This window comes from Cervus elaphus, chromosome 21 (assembly GCF_910594005.1).
Source record: "Cervus elaphus chromosome 21, mCerEla1.1, whole genome shotgun sequence".
Lineage (NCBI taxonomy): Eukaryota > Metazoa > Chordata > Mammalia > Artiodactyla > Cervidae > Cervus > Cervus elaphus.
In genome coordinates, this window is record NC_057835.1 from 57,770,911 (window position 1) to 57,786,514 (window position 15,604).

Genomic DNA, 15,604 nt, shown 5'->3' on the forward strand with positions numbered 1-15,604 from the left:
AGGGAGTGGCAGTGGCATTACATATAGCTTTTCTGAACTTTTAGACAATTTATTGATTTTAAGCACTCACTGATAGATTCTAATGTCACATACTTAGTGGAATTCAGGGTATGGATTTAGGTTTATGAAAGAACCCCCAAAGTAGTTTTATTAATTATAAATTGTACATACGATGCCATAGAAGATGTAGAGCTCCTTTACATTCTAGGTAATAGCAGTGGATTCTTTGCTAACATACATGTACATTGCTCTCTTCTACAGAACTTGGTGAGTTTTTATCCCAGGTGGAGGGATATAAATTAAGTAATTTGAACAAGTTATTTTAATTTCATCGAACCCTAGTTTTCTCATATGTTAAATGAGCATAATAATATTTGATCATTAATGAGGATTTTCCCTGATGGCTCAGTGATAAAGAAACCACCTGCAATGCAGGAGACCTGGCTTCAATCCCTGGGTTGGGATGATCCCCTGGAAAAGGGAGTGGCTACCTACTCCTATATTCTTGCCTGGAGAATCCCATGGCCAAGGAGTGTGGCAGGCTGCAGTCCATGGGGTCGCAGAGTCAGACACTACTGAGTGACTAACACACACACAGGTAATAAACAAAAAATTCCTCATGCAACTCTAGCATATGGCATAATAATACTCTTAGTGTTATATACAAGTTATTGAGTACTTATATATGAGGCACTGTACATTTGTAGATTCCTGTTTGTAGATTATTACATTTAATTCTTAAAACAACCCCACTTTACAGATGAAAGAACTTAAATAACTTCCCCAAACACTTCCTCCATCACACAATAGGTTCTTAGTAATTAGTAGCTCTGTCATTTGGGGCCTCTGAGAAGCAGATGATGGGGTGGGAATGCAAGAGATTTACTAGGGGAAATTCTGTGTAAAAGATAGAAGGGGAAGAAAACAAGATTGGATAGGGAATGCTTTCAGATCATGATGCATATCTAATACCTGCAAAAGGAGAGTAGGAAGCAGAATTGGACAGAAAGTCTCAAAGAGTCTCATGATTTATGTCTAAGTATCAGCCAACTCAATGAGAAAAGCTCCTGAGCAAAGATTACCCATTACAATAGTCTTATGGGCCTTCCCAGTGACACTAGTGGTAAAGAATCTGCCTACCAATGCAGGAGACATAAGAGATGCAGGTTCAATCCCTGGGTCGGGAAAATCCCCTGGAGGAGGACGTGGTAACCCGCTCCGGTATTCTTGCCTGGAGAATCCCATGGACAGAGGAGCCTGGCAGGCTACAGTCCATAGGGTTGTAAAGAGCTGGACATGACTAAAGCAACTTAGCACACATCAATCTACAGTGGGCAAAATAGCCAGGCCTTAGGACCCCTAATGGACTTCCCTGGTGGCTCAGATGGTAAAGTGTCTGCTTATAATGCAGGAGACCCGGTTTCAATCCTTGGGTCGGGAAGATCTCCTGGAGAAGGAGATGGCAACCCACTCCAGTATTCTCACCTGGAAAATCCCAGGGGGAGCCTGGTAGACTAAATGTTCAGTCATTGGCTGGAGGCTGCCTGGAAGGGCATCACCTCAGCTCAGAAGCTGAGATAAATCCTGAAGCCTTTGACAGCTAGAGGCTGCCAGCTCCCTGCCCTCCTTGCAGCTGAATAGCAAGTTCTTTCTTGAAGATTCTAACTGCACCTCCATAACTGCCACAGTAACCATTATCATCCTTCTTCTTCCATTCTGGATGTGAGCTTCCATTTTTGATGAGAGGTAGGGGTGTGTGTTCACCTGTAGTAATAGCTAGACTCAGAAGCTACTTGACATACATAGCTCAGAAGCTGTTAAAAAGCTATTTGACATATGAAAATTTTATTTCAAGTGCACGGAATGTCTTTTACTAGTAATTTATTAATGGCTCAGCAATGGTTGCATTATGTTGAGGAAAAGACATGGTGAAATATATCCAGTCCACAGAGGCTTGAAATTTTGTGTGTTTTTTAATGAGATGCAAATCAGGAATTATTCACTTTTTTCCTGGGTTGGGAATTATGCTACCTTTGAGAAATTATCTAGAACTTCATATTTCTTTTTACTCAAATTCCAAATATATCCAAGTAACTTAGAATTTTTAAACATCTTCCCAAGAATAACAGTATAACTCTCAAAACTGGCAGCATTTCTAAAATTCTATAACTCAAGATCTCCATGAAATACTAGCAAATTCCAAAGACATTGACTGAAATGCTTCTTGGTAATTCACTGGGTAACTGCCATACTCTATCATTGATGATTGTTTGTTAATAAACTTAAGCAAGACTATAGTTTCTCACTACTTGTCCCCCAAACAGATAATTGATTACAGGTCTGAAATATGAATAGGACATGAATCCAACAACCCTCACTGTCATGCCACTCTTCCTTCTGAACGCTGAGGCAGCCCTAGTTAGTATCTGCCTTGCTGCACAGATGCCCTTCTAGGTAGGACATTACATGTGTTTCACATTCCAGGCTGCCAGAAGGACTGATAAAGTGAAATCACTACCTAGTGGGAAGAGGCAGATTGCTTCCAAGATTCACATTCTGAATAGCAAAGTTATTGAAGGATTTTACATTTTAAAGAAAGAATTAAAGCTATAAAGGAGTGGTGAACAAAAGAAACTTTATGTTAGTTATTTTCAGGGAACAGTTACATTGGACACAGTAGTCATGAATCTCAGTACACAAAATCACATGTGCAAGGACAAAATATGCATTCTTATAAAACTCAGTTTTTATTCTTGGAAGAAGAGAGAAATTTAATCTCAATTAGGTTGGAATTTGTCCTGCACTTCTCTGACTCCGACTCTTTGTCGCTCAGTTATACCTGACTCTTTGCCACCCTTTGGACTGTAGCGCACCAGGTTCCTCTGTCCATGGTATTTTTCAGGCGAGGATACTGGAGTGGATTGCCATTTCCTTCTCCAGGGTATCTTCCCTATCCGGGAATTGAACCTTCATTTCCTACATCTCTTGCATTGCAGGCAGATTCTTTACCCTCTGGGCCATTGGGGAAGCCCTGCACTTTTGCCTCCTCCCTTTTCAAGGCTACTCTGACTCATGTGAAAGTGATTTGCAAAATATTTAACAACCCATAGGGCAAGATCACCAACTGTGGTTCAGTTCAGTTCAGTTCAGTCTCTCAGTCGTGTCTGACTCTTTGCGACCCCGTGGACTGCAGCACACCAGGCCTCCCTGTCCATCACCAACTCCCAGAGTTTACTCAAACTCATGTTCATTGAGTCAGTGATGCCACCCAACCATCTCATCCTCTGTCGTCCCCTTCTCCTCCTGCCCCCAATCTTTCCCAGCATCAGTGTCTTTTCCAATGAGTCAGCTCTTCATGTCAGGTGGCCAAAGTATTGGAGTTTCAGCTTCAGCATCAGTCCTACCAATGAATATTCAAGACTGATTTCCTTTAGGATGGACTGGTTGGATCTCCTTGCTGTCCAAGGGACTCTCAAGAGTCTTCTCCAACACAGTTCATAGCATCAATTCTTTGGCCCTCTGCTTTCTTTATAGTCCAACTCTCACATCCATACATGACTACTGGAAAAGCCATAGCCTTTGACTAGATGGACCTTTGTTGGCAAAGTAATGTCTCTGCTTTTTAATATGCTGTCTAGGTTGGTCATAACTTTCCAATTATGGTAGGAGTCTACAAGATGGCCCCTGGTTATTTTCACTCCTGGTTAGTATACCCTGTGTAGTCTCTTCCACAGTGATAGGGATGACCTGTGTCATGAGTTGGTTATTTCAGAGATGATGGAGTGTGACTTTGAAGGCTAAGTCATGAAAGACATTGTAGCTTCTGCCTTGCTCTCTCTTAGGTCACTCATTATGGGGAAGGTGGATGCTGTGTCACTGCAGACAATCGAGCAGCTTCACAGAGAGGTCCACATGGTAAGGAACTGAAGCCCCCTGCAACTTGCCAACCATATGAGTGGCATACCTTAGGACTGGTCCTCCTGCCCCAGTCAAGACTGTAGACCCAGCTGACATCGTAACTACAAACTCATGATATACCATGAGCTAGAGCAGCTCAGCTCAGCTGCTTCCCAATTCCTGGTCCACAGAAACTCTGAGATAGCAAATCATTATTATTGCTGTAAGCTGCCAATTTTTGGAGTACAGTGTGCTATGACGTGAGATAACTAATACATCAACCAGTCAGAAAGGATGCAGATGAGAGATTTAGTGCTTAAGAAGCATCCTGGAGGTTCCTCAGCCATCCCAGGCTAGTCCTTTAGGGAGGATAGGTGATTCTGGGTGAATGACTCTGAATGAAAACAAAGTACTTTGATAATTTATCAGCCATTACAGCCATACAAGTTATATATGAGTCATGCTTATGTAGTCTCAAGGCATTGGGAAGTCTGCCTGGTTTTCCAGTTAGCAATACAGCCCTTGTTTCTCTCCACAAATGCCTGTGGTTCTCGTGACTACTTTTGGATCCCATGGGAATTTGAAGCTCACTCTCTGGGCATACCTTCCTGCCCTTTATTTTTTTTTTAACTAAGTGCTCTCGCCTTCTTGAGACTCTGGCTGGATATATGGCTTCCTCCCCTGGAACCACCAAACTGCTTTAATCAGCTCCCCTCAAGTATTTTCTTCCTATCTACCACTCCTGCCCCAGCCCTGCAAGAGCAATATTTTAGTCTCAGGGGAAGTTCCCCCCACACCCCCAGTGCTCTATTCCCTAGGGACTGTCTTATTTGTGGTTTATCCAGAAGAACCTATGTATATCCTCTTCAATGGGTTTTTTTTTTTTTTTCATTTATTTTTATTAGTTGGAGGCTAATTACTTTACAATATTGTAGTGGTTTTTGTCATACATTGGCATGAATCAGCCATGGATTTACATGTATTCCCCATCCCGATCCCCTCTCCCACCTCCCTCTCCACCCAATTCCTCTGGGTCTTCCCAGTGCACCAGGCCCGAGCACTTGAAAACCAAAGCCAGAAAGGTGAGGATCGTGCTGTCCCAGTTTTCTCCTCAGACACTTTCTCCTTCTAAGAGAGGTTCAGTATCTACAGGAGAGTGATAAAAGTGTCACTCTCAGAAACACAAACTCACAAACTCTCAGAGACAGACACTGAGAAAAGAATAGCACTTCTTACCTCAAAAATGTCCCACTACCTTACCTCCAGAGAAGTTAATATCTGGCTGCTGAGGAACTGTGGTACTGACTGGGACATGATTATTTCAGCAAAGTTCAACAGGTCCTAATTATAGCCATTTGCTCTAATTCCCTGGTGATAAAACAGCTCCTTGGTTTGCTTTTCCAAGTACCTAAATACCTTGAAGGAGATACTTTGCTCACAAAGTCAATATGCACTATTCAGGTTTTATAACTTGCCTGACTTCTCCAGATCGGGAGTAGGTGCCCTGCTCGTAGGCTCCGGTGTTCCTGGCACTTCTGTCTCCCTAAAAGCACTTATCTCACTCCCTTACAATCATTGCTTGTGTCTAAGCTCTGTTTGACACCTGTGTGTCATGCTCATGATCTGTCCCCAGAGACTCAATAAATATTTGTGGAAAAGCAGCTTTATTTAAAAAGTGCTCACCAATCTGGGGCTTTATAAACCAGTAAAATTTCAAGAGAAAATATAAGGGGACCAAAATATGTTTGCCAACTTTTTATTTTACTGAGTACATTAAAAGTAACAACCATAATTTAGCTTCACATCATTTCATCTTAAAATTGCTATTTTAATACTTAGGGAATATTAAGGATTCACTGAAAAACAATTCTTGAAAAGGAGTAAATTTAACTTTTTTTTTTTTAATCAGTGACAGCTTCTACCTGAATGATTCATACATCTGAGAACTGCTGCTGACTTCTTGAAGATCCCTTGGAGGAGGAAATGGCAACCCACTCCCGTATTCTTGCCTGGAAAATCCTATGAACAGAGGAGCCTGGTGGGCTACAGTCCAAGGGGTTGTGAAGAGTAAGACACGACTGAGCTCATTCGCACACAGCACAGCTGACTGACTTCTTAAATCTCTTCTCACTCTTAGATAAGGTAAGGCCGTTCAAAATGATAATTCCCCTGTTTTCAAAGTAACAACTTCTAGTTTTGTTTTGTGTTTTTTTTTAAGAAGCACTCCCTAATGGCTGAAAAGTTTTTCCTATCTTTATTATCTATATCTTTGAAGGAAAAAAAGTCATTGAGCATCTTGGCACATGATTCTCAGGTGGTACTCATTTCCCTCTTCAAGACTTTTTACTCTTTCCCCATAATTCTCTGAAGAAGTGAACATATTAGCAAGTAAAAACTACTGTAATTTTGTTTATTTAAAAAAAAAAGTTTGGGGAAGGGTTGCTCCAGTCTGATCTAAGAAGAAAAATAAAATTATAGTTGAAGTATCACATGATGCAAAACCTTTCTGGCAAATTTATTTTGGTTATAGCTCTTGCCTCATCAATTCAGCAAAATTCATTTTAGCTAAATTTTACAGTAAAGCAGAGCAAATGTATTACTAGTGTCTTATTTCACAAATCACAAAATTTCTTCATCTAATTGACAAAACAGTGAATGTATAAAGAGCATTTTCATTGGAACAGAAGCAGAAGGTACTATTAGCTCTGCAAATAGATATGATAGCAACAGAAGGCAAAGACAATAAAGACAACACAGAAGCAGTGTTCCTATTTTAAGTTTCACTTATTTTGAGAACCCATGGGATAAACTACAGCAGGCTTTGGGAAAGCAGAGCCATTAAAATTTGGAGATGGAAAAGATGAAATCAATGATGATATAATCTAGGCCCTTGATGACACAGGAGACTCCCTTAAAAATCTCTCCTGCATGCTGTCTGTTGTAATGCTTCAGGCCAAGAGAAATTCCTGAATCTGAATTGTGTGTTCACAAATCTGTGCTCTCTTTATTTTTATTTTACTTTGTATCATAACTTCCTTGTTGTCCTTAGAATAAAAAGAAAGGGGGCCTTGATAATCTAGCTTTAGTCCATTTTTTTTCTCTAAATAGTAAACTGAAAGCAAAAGCATGTTATTTTCTATTATAAAACAATTTTGCAGATAAATTTCACAGCTAAACTCCAGCCTTTCAATAAAATAGTAGATCAAACAATATCCATATGCAGTAATTAAAATTAGTAAACTCATGAATTACAGATCTTTGAACTCAGTAAACTCTCAAGAGAAATTATGATTTTTGTTTGTGTTTTCTGCCTCATTGGAATTCTTTGAAAATAAAAGACTCTACTACATTTAACTCTGGTTTGAAATATATAACATATTAAATCAAACTTGTGAAAGCTAATCTATTTTAATGTATTGGTTGCCCCAGTTGTAATAACACTACAATAATTTAAGGAATAAATTCCTTTATTAGCTAGAAATGGAGTTTATGATCTTTGTCTTTAATCTAGCCTGATTCAATATGAGTAGAGGACATAAGATGGATTTGCACTATACATTTAAAACAACGGAAAATGCTCTTGCAGGTTTTCATTTCGTTCATAAATAGCCAGTAAAACCTTTAACCATTAATTTTGAACAAAAGTTTTCCCATTCAAAAAATGCTAGAAAATGAAAAACAAAATGATGTTGATATATTTTGAGAAGTGTTAATGATAACAGTTAAATATTTTTGAACTATCAGGAGCTAAGTTTGGTTTATCACTTATAAAGCTAGTTATAACTGGCAGCATAATATCAATGAGTGGATACTTCAGTGTCAACACAGACAAGATTATCAACCTGAGCTGCATGCTAAGCACAATTAACTGAAAAACAAAAGTTCAACCAGAGTACACTGGTATGATTTTGAGAGTTCTTTTCCAAAGTTTCAAATTATAGTCACGTAAGAGCAGTTATATGAAGTTAAGTTAGATAAGCAATTTTTTCTTATTTCAAAAGATTAAGAATGTTTTAATTTAAGGAAGAAAATTGTGTATTACTCAATAAAATATAAAAACTCTTTGCTGGAATATTTAGGTGCTATAGCTTCTGAAATATATCTGAGTTACCAGTGGCCAAACCTATGAGGAGACATAGGTTTTTTGTTTGTTTGCTTTTTAAGAGTAATGGATATGTTTATTATTTTGATTGCAGTGATTTCACAAGTGTGAATGTCAAAACTATTCAAATGTTGCATTTTACCTGCATTCAGTTTATTGTATTACAAATGAATACCTCAATTAGGCTGGCTAAAAATGGAATAATCTAAGAACTACATGAAATTGTTTAGATTCTTCTTGAGTAGACATAGGTTTTTGAAGAAATTGTCACTAAAGAATAGACAGTCAAGTGAAACTGTAACCATACAAATAAAGATCTGAGTAAATATATGACACAAATATAAGGACATGCCATTTCTCACAAGTATTTCCTCTACAAAAAGAACTTTACTAAAATTTTTTTTTTTTTATTATTGTAGTCAGTCTACTAAAACACTAATATTCCTTGGAATCCTATACCTTTGACTTGATTTCTGTCTTTACCAATTATTAATAATATGACTTTGTGTAAGTCTTGATATTTCATTTGATAGAAAATAATAATACCTACCTCAGAGGTTATTTAAAAAATTAAATGTGAAAATTGCTGTGAAAGCATAGCACAATACCTGACACGTGAGCAAAATAAATTTTAAGTGGTTAAAAATAATCACTGTAATGAAGTCATCATGGACTGTTTCATGGACTATTTCTGTCTTTTCCATTCATCATTCAGCTCTAGTACAGGATGATGTAGCAAGCTGTCTAATATTTCCTTAGTAATAGTTAAATAGAAGCCTGCCGTAGACTTGAAAATAGTATCTTGGAAGAAGCTAAAATAATTTGTATTTGTTACATTTTTATCTACACTTTACTAATCCATCCAGTTTAAATTGGTAAAATCATTAGACAGTTGTCTTGAATTTTTAGTGTGATAACCAAGAAGCCCAAATGGTTTCTTAAATTTGTAAAATAAGCAACCACCTACTTGAAATCACCTTATCTAGGAAGATATGGAAGGCAATGAGATTATAATCACATTGGTCTCACATCTCTTCCTACCATAGCCTAAAACTGCACCTTTTTAACCCATAAAAACACTGCTGATAAACCGTACTAACATATAGAATTTTTTCTTTCTCTCTTCTCTTTGGAATTTCTCCTTGATGTCCTTAGGGGAAAAAAGCTAAGACATAAGTGCCATTTAACATAATTTTAATTTTGTTTTATTTTCTTCAGCTTTAAAAAGAAATGAAAGCAATGATCAAGAAATGAACATATGAGATATTTGTATGGGAGCTCATATAATGCTAATTCAAATAGCTTGTGTTTTAAAACCCAGTGTATTCCTTCTAGCCCATCACTCATCACCTTAACCCTGTTCCTTTTAACTTACCTACATAGAAATAAAATAGATGGGCATATAAGAATTAGTTTCCCCTAGTTAGAAACAAAATATAATTGTTAATCCTTTGATAATAAGCAAAGCAACAATAGACTGGACAGTAACTTTTGGAAAACTTTTCCTGTGACATAGAGTATATTCTTGTACCACAGTCATAATGAAAATCCTCAAGTAACAACTCAGATCATAAGATAATCATATTAGCCTAAAATACTGGTCAATTGTGGGAAGTCTCTAAGAGTGAAAATAGGACTAAGAAGGCTTCCTTTAACTCCCCTAATTTAGAATTCTGATGTGTACATGTGAAAAAAATATTCAAGAATGAGACAAGAAACATACATTTCTCTTTGCACCTTTCACACTTCACCATGTCATTCGGGATCCCTGTCAATCACTCTAGCTTACTGAGTGTTTTCTTTGGAGGAACTGGGTTCAGGATGAAAAAGAAGCTTTTTGAGTTCTTATTAAGAGAGCTGAAACATCTACAAAGGACTAGGCAGGAGATAAGAACTTAGAAGTCATTGTTTTTGAAAAATAAGGTAGTCTCTTGTTTCTATTTAAGACGTGAATTTTTTAAACAAGACGGTAGTCCTGATATATTCATTATTTATAACATTTAGGTTATTATTTATTGATAAGTCAACAAAAGTATATGTAACATCTAAATAATTTATTGATATCATCTTATTTGCTCCAATTTATGAATCATAAGAGGACACACGTGTATTTTATTTAGCCTAAATAAAACAAATGCTAAATATTGTCTCCTTTAATACCGAAATATAAATTTCCTTGCATATTCTTTACCTCAGGGTGTTACCGGAGTCAGGACCCTAGAGTAAAGAATACTCAGGGAGATTATATCTTATGTAAAAAACATAAAAGGAGTAAAAAGGATATTATCTTAGTTTTTTTCTTGATTAAGAAAAACAGTAAAGAGGCTTGGAATGTCCATTTTAAATCTGAGTTATTTTTGTCATTTGGATGGTACTGCAGCACACTGGAACTGCTTGAACTGCTGGCAAGATTTTTGAACTGAAAGGAGATATTCTAAAATCTAGAAAGTACTGTTTAATATGTATAGAAATAAAATATGTACAAAAAACAAAAAGGAGTTAACTTACTTTTAAAATAATGAACTCATAAGTCAAATGTAAAATAAGAACCTAAGAAAAGTAATGGTAATAAATGGGCAAAAACTTTTTTCTGTAAACAGTATATATTTTTACTTCTCTCTTATTCCTATTTGTGAGTTGTTTGTATTCCTAAGGGCAATGCCTGTACTTGATTAATAAATTCCATGCCCTTTCTTCAACTCAGCCTATCATTCCAGCAATTCTTCCTTCTTCATCATTACTTCTCTATTTTTTTATGGCTATAAGTACAAAACATGTTGTAATTTCTCATCAGACTTTTGTAAACCTCTTTCCCTCTAATATCTCTTAATCAAGGATACAAGTGACCCTCACCTTTCTAAGGTCAGTCGTTCATTTTTAGTCCGCATTTTACTTGAGCAGCATTTTAAACCATGGCTTCCAAAATATCCACTCTTGGTTTTTCTCCTTCCCTACTGGTTTCTTCTCAACTTCCTTTATTTGATCCTTCATATCTTTTTGACCTAGCAATGTTTGAATGCACCAAAGCTGAGTTATTGAACATTTTCTCTGTAATCTTGTCCAGATATGTAGCGTTAGATGCCATGTATCTGTTGGTGGCTTCTGTTTGTATCTCTCCTCCTGTATCTCCTCTCTGACTTCAGACTCATATGTCTAACTACCTACTTGACATCTTTAAGGATGTCTGAAAATCATCTCATACTTGACATAATTAAAATTTAACTCCTGTTATTACTTTCTTCAATCTCCATCCAAGATAGCATCTCTCATTGTCTCTCCTTTCTCTAATAGCAACTCCATCCTTTCAGGTGTTCAAACCAAAAATTCTTATAGTCTTTCTTTAGTACCCCACATCCAACCTGTCAACAAATCTTGTTGGCTTTGCCTTTGAAATATATCTAGACTTTAACCATTTCTCACTACATCTATCTCTTACCTGGATTATTGCAACTTCCTCCTCATTGGTTCCTGCTTAACCCCTTGCTTTCTTGTAGTCAATATAAACGTTCAAATGGGCCTTTTAAAAGATAAATTGATCACATCATTTCTTTGCTCAAACATCCTCCAACAGCTTCTGTTTGATTTTAAAGAGAAAACCTTACAGCAAGCTGTTCTTCTAACACCTTTCTATTCTAATTGGCTAGTAGTCTTCCATCCCTCTGCTCTAGCCCCAAAGGCTCTCTTAGTCTGGCCTCTTGTTCATGAAACCTGCTAGAAAATGATACCCCCTCAAGCTTTTGTACTTGCTTTTCATTCTGCCTATAAAGATCTTTCCCTGCATCCCCCCACCTTCCCACTATGTCTATATCCCCCTCACCCCCACCTTTCCCAACTACTGTGTGGCTTGTCCCTTCTGTTTCAGGCCTTTGCTTCAATGTTACCTTCCTAGCTGGTGATGGACAGGCAGGCCTGGCCTGCTGTGATTCATGGGGTCGCAAAGAGTCAGACACCACTGAGCGACTGAACTGAACTGAACTGAACCTTCCTAGTCAGACCTTCCCCATCACCCTGTTATATAGAATACTGTACCTCTCCCTCCACCCAGCTCTAGATAATTAGTATACTTCTGCTCTGTTATTCCATAGCACTTCTAATCATCTGCTGTGATGAATAGTTTTTCTTACTTAGTTCTGTATTCTCCGACACCCTTCACTAGAATATGAGCCCAGAAAGGAGGGGTTATTGTCTGTTTTGTTCATACTTGTATCCCCACAGTCTTGAAGAGTTCCTGGTAGACTCTTAATAAGTTTTTAAAATAAATCAATATACTCTTTATTTTTTCCTGTTCATGGCTAGATTTTAAATAACCATAGTCTACTTTTATTTTGATAAAATTATTCATTTGTATTTTTCTCTCTATTACCCATAATCTAATCATAGATTTTCTTTTTAATATTAAGATAATAGATTTTTAAGGAGAAGAAAATCATTTGGTCACTGTGGATGGCTATTGAAACTCTTTGGACCTTAGTTTCTTTACCTGTAATTGAATAAGTCAAAGTCGGGTTATAAATCCAGCTTTTTTTAAAAATCAATATTCAATTTGTATATCACAGCACTTGGAAGGTTCATATTTAGCTTTTGTGCAAAATACCTGAAAATCAGTCACTTTCACTAGGAATCATTTTCCACAAAAGAAAAATTCCTTCAGTAGTTTGGAAGGGACAGAAGAGACTGAGGGAGTTGAGACTGGATGTCTTTATTTTGCTGGTAAACTAGGAGGTGAACTCTTCAACTGAAAATAAGAAGGGCAGGAATAGGAATGTGCATTTGGAAACAATGGAAAATATTTAAAATAATGAGTTGAACAGTAAGGTGGATAATTTACTGAGTTACTTTGTTAAATGTATACAAATCCTTTTCATGGGGAAATCTATTAAAATAGCAGTAGAAAATTATAGTAATTCTTTATAAGAAAAAATAGAAGTAAAATATTTTTAAAGATTTAATGAAATTGTACATCTAAGTAACTTTGATATTACTAAAGAGTTCATTTTTCTATTATTAAATATCTTCAAATTTTTGACATAGTTAGGTATCTAAAAATATACATACTGAAATTTTAATCTTACAGAATCTTTCATATGTTTTGACCATTACAACTTTAGAAGGCATTTTACTTTCTGGTCTTTGGAAATGATTATAGTTTCTTGAAATTCTATTAAAAGAATTCTCTCATCTGCCTATTCCCCAAATCTGAAATTATGAACATTTAATTCTCTAGTATTCTAATTATTTCATTGGCCAAGCAGTTTTTGAGACTTTCTTATCTTTTGCATACTGTAGAGAATTGTAGGAAGTAATAATGTGTAAATATTGTTTTGTGGGTCATGCTAGTAATTTGAGAAAGATCTTTATTTCAGACTAAAATGTTTTCTTAACAAAACCCCGAAAGAATCACTCCTTCAACTTCACTCTCAACATCCACTCTTTCTTCAAATAATATCACATCTACCTTCTGGATACTTCTATTTTGTCTTTTTTCCATGTCCATTACCATTAGCAAGTTCACACCCTAGCTATTTCCCACCTCAGAGACCAAAAGGGCCTCCTAACTGGTTTCTCTGTTTTAGTCTTAACTTTCCAATCACCTTCACAGATGACTTGCCTATCTCCCACATTTATCTCTGAGCAAACTATGGGCAAGAATATGTCTTTGAGCTCTGTATTCTAAACAGCTCTTACAGTACCTAATAGCAAACATCATTTAAATCCAAAACATTTTTCTTCTGGGAACTATTCTATATCGTGTCTCTGAGGGTAGTATTCAAGCAGAGGGAGGTTTGAGTCTCAATTAGGATTTGAACCCTATTAGTCTCTTTAATATTTCTTTGAGCCCCTTTTTTTGGAGGGGGACAAGAATACTGGAGTGGGTTGTCATTTCCTTTTCCAGGAGATCTTCCTGACCCAGGAATTGAACCTGGGTCTCCTGCACTGTAGGCAGACGCTTTACCATCTGAGCCATGGGAGAAATATCAATAACCTCAGATATGAAGATGACACCACCCTTATGGCAGAAAGTGAAGAGGAACTAAAAAGCCTCTTGATAAAAGTGAAAGAGGAGAGTGAAAAAGTTGGCTTAAAGCTCAACATTCAGAAAACTAAGATCATGGCATCTGGTCCCATCACTTCATGGGAAATAGATGGGGAAACAGTGTCAGACTTTATTTTTTTGGGCTCCAAAATTACTGCAGATGGTGACTGTAGCCATGAAATTAAAAGACGCTTACTCTTTGGAAGGAAAGTTATGACCAACCTAGATAGCATATTACAAAGCAGAGACATTACTTTGCCAACAAAGGTCCATCTAGTCAAGGCTATGGTTTTTCCAGTGGTCATGTATGGATGCGAGAGTTGGACTGTGAAGAAAGCTGAGCACTGAAAAATTGATGCTTTTGAACTGTGGTGTTGGAGAAGACTCTTGAGAGTCCCTTGCACTGCAAGGAGATCCAACCAGTCCATGCTAAACGAGATCAGTCCTGGGTGTTCATTGGAAGGACTGATGCTGAAGCTGAAACTCCAATTCTTTGGCCACCTCATGCAAAGAGTTGACTCATTGGAAAAGAGCCTGATGCTGGGAGGGACTGGGGGCAGGAGGAGAAGGGGACGACAGAGGATGAGATGGCTGGATGGCATCACCAACTTGATGGACATGAGTTTGAGTAAACTCCGGGAGTTGGTGATGGACAGGGAGGCCTGGTATGCTGCGATTCATGGGGTCGCAAAGAGTCGGACATGACTGAGCAACTGAACTGAACTGAGTCTCTTTAATTGGAGAACGCAATGGCACCCCACTCCAGTACTCTTGCCTGGAAAATCCCATGGATGGAGGAGCCTGGTAGGTTGCAGTCCATGGGGTCGCGAAGAGTCAGACATGACTGAGCGACTTCACTTTCACTTTTCATTTTCATGCATTGGAGAAGGAAATGGCCACCCACTCCAGTGCTCTTGCCTGGAGAATCCCAGGGACAGGGGAGCCTGGTGGGCTGCCATCTATGGGGTTGTACAGAGTCGGACACCATGAAGCGACTTAGCAGCAACAGCAGCGACAGTCTCTTTAACAGAATGAAAGTAAAGTGAAAATGAAAGTCGCTTAGTCATGTCCGACTCTTTGCAACCCCATGGACTATAGTATACTCTATGGATGGACTGTATAGTCCATGGAATTCTCCAGGCCAGAATACTGGAGTGGGTAGCCTTTCCCTTCTCCAGGGCATCTTCCCAACCCAGGGATCAAACCCAGATCTCCCACATTGCAGTCAGATTTTTTACCAGCTAAGCCACAAAGGAAGCCACTCCAAGAATCTCCTTCAGGGGATCTTTCCAACCTAGGAATGAAACCAGGGTCTCCTGCATTGCAGAAGGATTCTTTACCAACTGAGCTATGATGTTTTGTCTCTATTATGACTCTGGCCCTCAAAATTTCTTTTAAGAAAGTTTTCTTCATTTCTATAACTATAAAAATATATAACTATTTATAAAACATAAGTATATTTAAAATATAAGATATAAATATATATCTCATATATACAGTGTAGAGCATAATAACAACTTCTATAAGATGAAAAAAGAAATGTTGCAAAATATTTTCAGTAAAAAATAATC

At 37.5% G+C, this 15,604-nt stretch overlaps 1 long non-coding RNA gene across 3 annotated transcripts in view; it reads left to right on the forward strand.

Annotated features, from left to right (window-relative positions):
- The window catches only part of LOC122679592, a 136,866-nt gene that overhangs the window by 6,016 nt on the left and 115,246 nt on the right, over positions 1-15,604 (forward strand). For all 3 annotated transcript variants that reach the window (XR_006336445.1, XR_006336446.1, XR_006336444.1), the window contains exons 2-3: positions 3,843-3,915; positions 5,807-6,039. This is a non-coding gene — a long non-coding RNA (uncharacterized LOC122679592). The remainder of the gene's footprint in view (positions 1-3,842; positions 3,916-5,806; positions 6,040-15,604) is intronic.